The sequence below is a fragment of the Pseudophryne corroboree genome, chromosome 11, assembly GCF_028390025.1.
Source record: "Pseudophryne corroboree isolate aPseCor3 chromosome 11, aPseCor3.hap2, whole genome shotgun sequence".
Taxonomy (NCBI): Eukaryota; Metazoa; Chordata; class Amphibia; order Anura; family Myobatrachidae; genus Pseudophryne; species Pseudophryne corroboree.
In genome coordinates this window covers 207,543,779-207,552,815 of record NC_086454.1, presented here as the reverse complement: position 1 = coordinate 207,552,815, position 9,037 = coordinate 207,543,779, and the positions used below count along the sequence as shown (strand labels likewise).

The 9,037-nt window shown below is 35.9% G+C and overlaps 1 non-coding gene across 1 annotated transcript; it reads right to left on the bottom strand.

Annotated features, from left to right (window-relative positions):
• Positions 1 to 7,602: 7,602 nt before the first annotated feature.
• On the bottom strand, positions 7,603 to 7,695 carry TRNAI-UAU (transfer RNA isoleucine (anticodon UAU)). Its single transcript is given in 2 exon segments — positions 7,603 to 7,638; positions 7,658 to 7,695. It is a non-coding gene; the product is annotated as a tRNA-Ile (tRNA).
• Between the last annotated feature and the right edge of the window lie 1,342 nt (positions 7,696 to 9,037).

Genomic DNA, 9,037 nt, shown 5'->3' with positions numbered 1-9,037 from the left:
TGTAATGACTTCCACCCCAGATGGGACTTGGACCCACAACCACTGGCTTAGGAGGACAGTGACTTATCCATTATGCCAGTGGTGCTTACTGATGTACTTATTTAAGACTGTTAGGTTTTTAATAGTCAATTATTTATTTTTGAAAAAAAGTGAAGCTGTTTACTGTGTTCTTTGCATTACCAAGTCCAGCAAGAAATGTGCTGGTACTATCCAGAGCTGTCAGTATGGATTATAATGCTATATTGCAGAAAATCAATTTGATGCAACTGCTTTACCAACAGTATGTTAATCTTTTCCATTGCTGTTTTGTTGGCTGACTGAAGGAAGATATGCAGTGCATTTGAACCAAAGCAGGTGTGTGCTAACAACTTAAATACAAACTCATGTTTGTGTTTTTTCTTTCTTTCTTCCATCCTTGTAATATCATATTAAATATTAAGGTAGCAGTTTATAATCAATGGCTATTGACATAAGAAAAAGAAAAAACAGTAAACAAAGATGCTCCAGGTGAGGCTTGAACTCACAACCTCGGTATTGCTCAACAGATACTGTCTTATAAATACTGGGCGCTGACCAATTGCGCCACTGGAGCACTTAGCAGCATCAGTTGGTTATGCTAGGTGTGGATTTTATTCAATACAATCAGTACAGTCATGAGAATTGAAAAAGAAAATAATTTTTGGTGATGAATGATGAGCAACAAACGAACGTGCATGCCAGATTGCACTTGAATAAGCTGTCCACGGTGATAGAAAAGGTTTAAAAAAAACAACAACAATGTTATCATAATAAATGTCATATTTTAGCTTCTGTGGTCATTTTTTGCAAGCTAAACACTGCAAGACTGTTGTACAGTTGAAGCAAGGATAAAATATCAACTCTAGTGATGAGACACTTGCTGTAATGACTTCCAACTCAGACGGGACTTAAATCCCACAACCAATGGCTTAGGAGAACAGTGCCTTATCCATTATGCCAGTGGTGCTTACTGATCTCCTTATTTAAGACTGATAGGTTTTTAATAGTCAATTATTTATTTTTGAGAAAAAGTGAAGCTGTTTACTGTGTTCTTTGCATTACCAAGTCCAGCAAGAAATGTGCTGGTACTATAAAGAGCTGTCAGTATGGATTATCATGCTATATTGCAGAAAATCAATTTGATGCAACTGCTTTACCAACAGTATGTTAATCTTTTCCATTGCTGTTTTGTTGGCTGACTTAAGGAAGATATGCAGTGCATTTGAACCAAAGCAGATGTGTGCTGACAACTTAAATACAAACTCATGTTCGTGTTTTTTCTTTCTTTCTTCCATCCTTTGTAATATCATATTAAATATTAAGGTAGCAGTTTATAATCAATGACTATTGACATAAGAAAAAGAAAAAAACAGTAAACAAAGCTGCTCCAGGTGAGGCTTGAACTCACAACCTTGGCATTGCTCAACAGATACTGTCTTATAAGTACTGCGCGCTGACCAATTGCGCCACTTGAGCACTTAGCAGCATCAGTTGGTTATGCTAGATGTGGATTTTATTCAATACAATCAGTACAGTCATAAGAATTGAAAAAGAAAATCATTTTTGGTGATGAATGATGATAAACAAATGAATGTGCATGCCAGATGGCACTTGAATAAGCTATCCACAGTGATAGAAAAGGTTTATAAAAAACAACAACAATGTTATCATAATAAATGTCATTTTTTGCTTCTGTGGTCATTTTTTGCAAGCTAAACACTTCAAGACTGTTGTACAGTTGAAGCAAGGATAAAATATCAACTCTAGTGATGAGACACTTGCTGTAATGACTTCCAACTCAGACGGGACTTAAATCCCACAACCAATGGCTTAGGAGAACAGTGCCTTATCCATTATGCCAGTGGTGCTTACTGATCTCCTTATTTAAGACTGATAGGTTTTTAATAGTCAATTATTTATTTTTGAGAAAAAGTGAAGCTGTTTACTGTGTTCTTTGCATTACCAAGTCCAGCAAGAAATGTGCTGGTACTATACAGAGCTGTCAGTATGGATTATCATGCTATATTGCAGAAAATCAATTTGATGCAACTGCTTTACCAACAGTATGTTAATCTTTTCCATTGCTGTTTTGTTGGCTGACTTAAGGAAGATATGCAGTGCATTTGAACCAAAGCAGATGTGTGCTGACAACTTAAATACAAACTCATGTTCGTGTTTTTTCTTTCTTTCTTCCATCCTTTGTAATATCATATTAAATATTAAGGTAGCAGTTTATAATTAATGACTATTGACATAAGAAAAAGAAAAAAACAGTAAACAAAGCTGCTCCAGGTGAGGTTTGAACTCACAACCTTGGCATTGCTCAACAGATACTGTCTTATAAGTACTGCGCGCTGACCAATTGCGCCACTGGAGCACTTAGCAGCATCGGTTGGTTATGCTAGATGTGGATTTTATTCAATACAATCAGTACAGTCATAAGAATTGAAAAAGAAAATCATTTTTGGTGAAGAATGATGATAAACATATGAATGTGCATGCCAGATGGCACTTGAATAAGCTGTCCACAGTGATAGAAAAGGTTTAAAAAAAACAACAACAATGTTATCATAATAAATGTCATTTTTTGCTTCTGTGGTCATTTTTTGCAAGCTAAACACTGCAAGACTGATGTACAGTTGAAGCAAGGATAAAATATAAACTCTACTGATGAGACACTTGCTGTAATGACTTCCACCCCAGATGGGACTTGGACCCACAACCACTGGCTTAGGAGAACAGTGACTTATCCATTATGCCAGTGGTGCTTACTGATGTTTTTATTTAAGACTGATAGGTTTTTAATAGTCAATTATTTATTTTAGAGGAAAAAGTGAAGCTGTTTACTGTGTTCTTTGCATTACCAAGTCCAGCAAGAAATGTGCTGGTACTATCCAGAGCTGTCAGTATGGATTATCATGCTATATTGCAGAAAATCAATTTGATGCAACTGCTTTACCAACAGTATTTTAATCTTTTCCATTGCTGTTTTGTTGGCTGACCGAAGGAATATATGCAGTGCATTTGAACCAAAGCAGGTGTGTGCTGACAACTTAAATACAAACTCATGTTTGTGTTTTTTCTTTCTTTCTTCCATCCTTTGTAATATAATATTAAATATTAAGGTAGCAGTTTATAATCAATGACTATTGACATAAGAAAAAGAAAAAACAGTAAACAAAGCTGCTCCAGGTGAGGCTTGTCTTATAAATACTGCGCGCTGACCAATTGCGCCACTGGAGCACTTAGCAGCATCAGTTGGTTATGCTAGATGTGGATTTTATTCAATACAATCAGTACAGTCATAAGAATTGAAAAAGAAAATAATTTTTGGTGATGAATGATGAGCAACAAACGAACGTGCATGCCAGATGGCACTTGAATAAGCTGTCCACGGTGATAGAAAAGGTTTAAAAAAAACAACAACAATGTTATCATAATAAATGTCATATTTTAGCTTCTGTGGTCATTTTTTGCAAGCTAAACACTGCAAGACTGTTGTACAGTTGAAGCAAGGATAAAATATCAACTCTAGTGATGAGACACTTGCTGTAATGACTTCCACCCCAGATGGGACTTGGACCCACAACCACTGGCTTAGGAGTACAGTAACTTATCCATTATGTCAGTGGTGCTTACTGATGTTCTTATTTAAGACTGTTAGGTTTTTAATAGTCAATATTTTATTTTTGAGGAAAAAGTGAAGCTGTTTACTGTGTTCTTTGCATTACCAAGTCCAGCAAGAAATGTGCTGGTACTATCCAGAGCTGTCAGTATGGATTATCATGCTATATTGCAGAAAATCAATTTGATGTAACTGCTTTACCAACAATATGTTAATCTTTTCCATTGCTGTTTTGTTGGCTGACTGAAGGAAGAAATGCAGTGCATTTGAATCAAAGCAGATGTGTGCTGACAACTTAAATGCACAATCATGTTTGTGTTTTTTCTTTCATTCTTCCATCCTTTGTAATATCATATTAAATATTAAGGTAGCAGTTTATAATCAATGACTATTGACATAAGAAAAAGAAAAAAACAGTAAACAAAGCTGCTCCAGGTGAGGCTTGAACTCACAACCTTGGCATTGCTCAACAGATACTGTCTTATAAGTACTGCGCGCTGACCAATTGCGCCACTGGAGCACTTAGCAGCATCAGTTGGTTATGCTAGATGTGGATTTCATTCAATACAATCAGTACAGTCATAAGAATTGAAAAAGAAAATCATTTTTGGTGATGAATGATGATAAACATATGAATGTGCATGCCAGATGGCACTTGAATAAGCTGTCCACAGTGATAGAAAAGGTTTAAAAAAAACAACAACAATGTTATCATAATAAATGTCATTTTTTGCTTCTGTGGTCATTTTTTGCAAGCTAAACACTGCAAGACTGATGTACAGTTGAAGCAAGGATAAAATATAAACTCTACTGATGAGACACTTGCTGTAATGACTTCCACCCCAGATGGGACTTGGACCCACAACCACTGGCTTAGGAGAACAGTGACTTATCCATTATGCCAGTGGTGCTTACTGATGTTTTTATTTAAGACTGATAGGTTTTTAATAGTCAATTATTTATTTTAGAGGAAAAAGTGAAGCTGTTTACTGTGTTCTTTGCATTACCAAGTCCAGCAAGAAATGTGCTGGTACTATCCAGAGCTGTCAGTATGGATTATCATGCTATATTGCAGAAAATCAATTTGATGCAACTGCTTTACCAACAGTATTTTAATCTTTTCCATTGCTGTTTTGTTGGCTGACCGAAGGAATATATGCAGTGCATTTGAACCAAAGCAGGTGTGTGCTGACAACTTAAATACAAACTCATGTTTGTGTTTTTTCTTTCTTTCTTCCATCCTTTGTAATATAATATTAAATATTAAGGTAGCAGTTTATAATCAATGACTATTGACATAAGAAAAAGAAAAAACAGTAAACAAAGCTGCTCCAGGTGAGGCTTGTCTTATAAATACTGCGCGCTGACCAATTGCGCCACTGGAGCACTTAGCAGCATCAGTTGGTTATGCTAGATGTGGATTTTATTCAATACAATCAGTACAGTCATAAGAATTGAAAAAGAAAATAATTTTTGGTGATGAATGATGAGCAACAAACGAACGTGCATGCCAGATGGCACTTGAATAAGCTGTCCACGGTGATAGAAAAGGTTTAAAAAAAACAACAACAATGTTATCATAATAAATGTCATATTTTAGCTTCTGTGGTCATTTTTTGCAAGCTAAACACTGCAAGACTGTTGTACAGTTGAAGCAAGGATAAAATATCAACTCTACTGATGAGACACTTGCTGTAATGACTTCCACCCCAGATGGGACTTGGACCCACAACCACTGGCTTAGGAGAACAGTGACTTATCCATTATGCCAGTTGTGCTTACTGATGATTTTATTTAAGACTGATAGGTTTTTAATAGTCAATTATTTATTTTAGAGGAAAAAGTGAAGCTGTTTACTGTGTTCTTTGCATTACCAAGTCCAGCAAGAAATGTGCTGGTACTATCCAGAGCTGTCAGTATGGATTATCATGCTATATTGCAGAAAATCAATTTGATGCAACTGCTTTACCAACAGTATTTTAATCTTTTCCATTGCTGTTTTGTTGACTGACCGAAGGAATATATGCAGTGCATTTGAACCAAAGCAGGTGTGTGCTGACAACTTAAATACAAACTCATGTTTGTGTTTTTTCTTTCTTTCTTCCATCCTTTGTAATATAATATTAAATATTAAGGTAGCAGTTTATAATCAATGACTATTGACATAAGAAAAAGAAAAAACAGTAAACAAAGCTGCTCCAGGTGAGGCTTGTCTTATAAATACTGCGCGCTGACCAATTGCGCCACTGGAGCACTTAGCAGCATCAGTTGGTTATGCTAGATGTGGATTTTATTCAATACAATCAGTACAGTCATAAGAATTGAAAAAGAAAATAATTTTTGGTGATGAATGATGAGCAACAAACGAACGTGCATGCCAGATGGCACTTGAATAAGCTGTCCACGGTGATAGAAAAGGTTTAAAAAAAACAACAACAATGTTATCATAATAAATGTCATATTTTAGCTTCTGTGGTCATTTTTTGCAAGCTAAACACTGCAAGACTGTTGTACAGTTGAAGCAAGGATAAAATATCAACTCTAGTGATGAGACACTTGCTGTAATGACTTCCACCCCAGATGGGACTTGGACCCACAACCACTGGCTTAGGAGTACAGTAACTTATCCATTATGTCAGTGGTGCTTACTGATGTTCTTATTTAAGACTGTTAGGTTTTTAATAGTCAATAATTTATTTTTGAGGAAAAAGTGAAGCTGTTTACTGTGTTCTTTGCATTACCAAGTCCAGCAAGAAATGTGCTGGTACTATCCAGAGCTGTCAGTATGGATTATCATGCTATATTGCAGAAAATCAATTTGATGTAACTGCTTTACCAACAATATGTTAATCTTTTCCATTGCTGTTTTGTTGGCTGACTGAAGGAAGATATGCAGTGCATTTGAATCAAAGCAGATGTGTGCTGACAACTTAAATGCACAATCATGTTTGTGTTTTTTCTTTCATTCTTCCATCCTTTGTAATATCATATTAAATATTAAGGTAGCAGTTTATAATCAATGACTATTGACATAAGAAAAAGAAAAATACAGTAAACAAAGCTGCTCCAGGTGAGGCTTGAACTCACAACCTTGGCATTGCTCAACAGATACTGTCTTATAAGTACTGCGCGCTGACCAATTGTGCCACTGGAGCACTTAGCAGCATCAGTTGGTTATGCTAGATGTGGATTTTATTCAATACAATCAGTACAGTCATAAGAATTGAAAAAGAAAATCATTTTTGGTGATGAATGATGATAAACATATGAATGTGCATGCCAGATGGCACTTGAATAAGCTGTCCACAGTGATAGAAAATGTTTAAAAAAAACAACAACAATGTTATCATAATAAATGTCATTTTTTGCTTCTGTGGTCATTTTTTGCAAGCTAAACACTGCAAGACTGTTGTACAGTTGAAGCAAGGATAAAATATCAACTCTAGTGATGAGACACTTGCTGTAATGACTTCCACCCCAGATGGGACTTGGACCCACAACCACTGGCTTAGGAGGACAGTGACTTATCCATTATGCCAGTGGTGCTTACTGATGTACTTATTTAAGACTGTTAGGTTTTTAATAGTCAATTATTTATTTTTGAGAAAAGGTGAAGCTGTTTACTGTGTTCTTTGCATTACCAAGTCCAGCAAGAAATGTGCTGGTACTATCCAGAGCTGTCAGTATGGATTATAATGCTATATTGTAGAAAATCAATTTGATGCAACTGCTTTACCAACAGTATGTTAATCTTTTCCATTGCTGTGTTGTTGGCTGACTGAAGGAAGATTTGCAGTGCATTTGAACCAAAGCAGGTGTGTGCTGACAACTTAAATACAAACTCATGTTTGTGTTTTTTCTTTCTTTCTTCCATCCTTTGAAATATAATATTAAATATTAAGGTAGCAGTTTATAATCAATGACTATTGACATAAGAAAAAAAAAACAGTAAACAAAGCTGCTCCAGGTGAGGCTTGAACTCACAACCTCAGTATTGCTCAATAGATACTGTCTTATAAATACTGCGCGCTGACCAATTGCGCCACTGGAGCACTTAGCAACATCAGTTGGTTATGCTAGATGTGGATTTTATTCAATACAATCAGTACAGTCATAAGAATTGAAAAAGAAAATAATTTTTGGTGATGAATGATGAGCAACAAACGAACGTGCATGCCAGATGGCACTTGAATAAGCTGTCCACAGTGATAGAAAAGGTTTTAAAAAAACAACAACAATGTTATCATAATAAATGTCATATTTTAGCTTCTGTGGTCATTTTTTGCAAGCTTAACACTGCAAGACTGTTGTACAGTTGAAGCAAGGATAAAATATCAACTCTAGTGATGAGACACTTGCTGTAATGACTTCCAACTCAGACGGGACTTAAATCCCACAACCAATGGCTTAGGACAGGCATGTCCAAACTGTGGCCCTCCAGCTGTGGAGAAACTACACATCCCAACATGCCCTGACACAGCTTTAGCATTCTCTGGCAGCAAAACTGTGTTTGGGCATGCTGGGATATGTAGTTTTACAACAGCTAAGGGGCTGCAGTTTGGACATGCCTGGCTTTGGAGAACAGTGCCTTATCCATTATGCCAGTGGTGCTTACTGATATCCTTATTTAAGACTGATAGGTTTTTAATAGTCAATTATTTATTTTTGAGAAAAAGTGAAGCTGTTTAATGTGTTCTTTGCATTACCAAGTCCAGCAAGAAATGTGCTGGTACTATACAGAGCTGTCAGTATGGATTATCATGCTATACTGCAGAAAATCAATTTGATGCAACTGCTTTACCAACAGTATGTTAATCTTTTCCATTGCTGTTTTGTTGGCTGACTGAAGGAAGATATGCAGTGCATTTGAACCAAAGCAGATGTGTGCTGACAACTTAAATACAAACTCATGTTTGTGTTTTTTCTTTCTTTCTTCCATCATTTGTAATATCATATTAAATATTAAGGTAGCAGTTTATAATCAATGACCATTGACATAAGAAAAAGAAAAAACAATAAACAAAGCTGCTCCAGGTGAGGCTTGAACTCACAACCTCGGTATTGCTCAACAGATACTGTCTTATAAATACTGCGCGCTGACCAATTGTGCCACTGGAGCACTTAGCAACAACAGTTGGTTATGCTAGATGTGGATTTTATTCAATACAATCAGTACAGTCATAAGAATTGAAAAAGAAAATCATTCTTGGTGATGAATGATGATAAACAAATGAATGTGCATGCCAGATGGCACTTGAATAAGCTGTCCAAGGTGATAGAAAAGGTTTAAAAAAACAACAACAATGTTATCATAATAAATGTCATATTTTAGCTTCTGTGGTCATTTTTTGCAAGCTTAACACTGCAAGACTGTTGTACAGTTGAAGCAAGGAT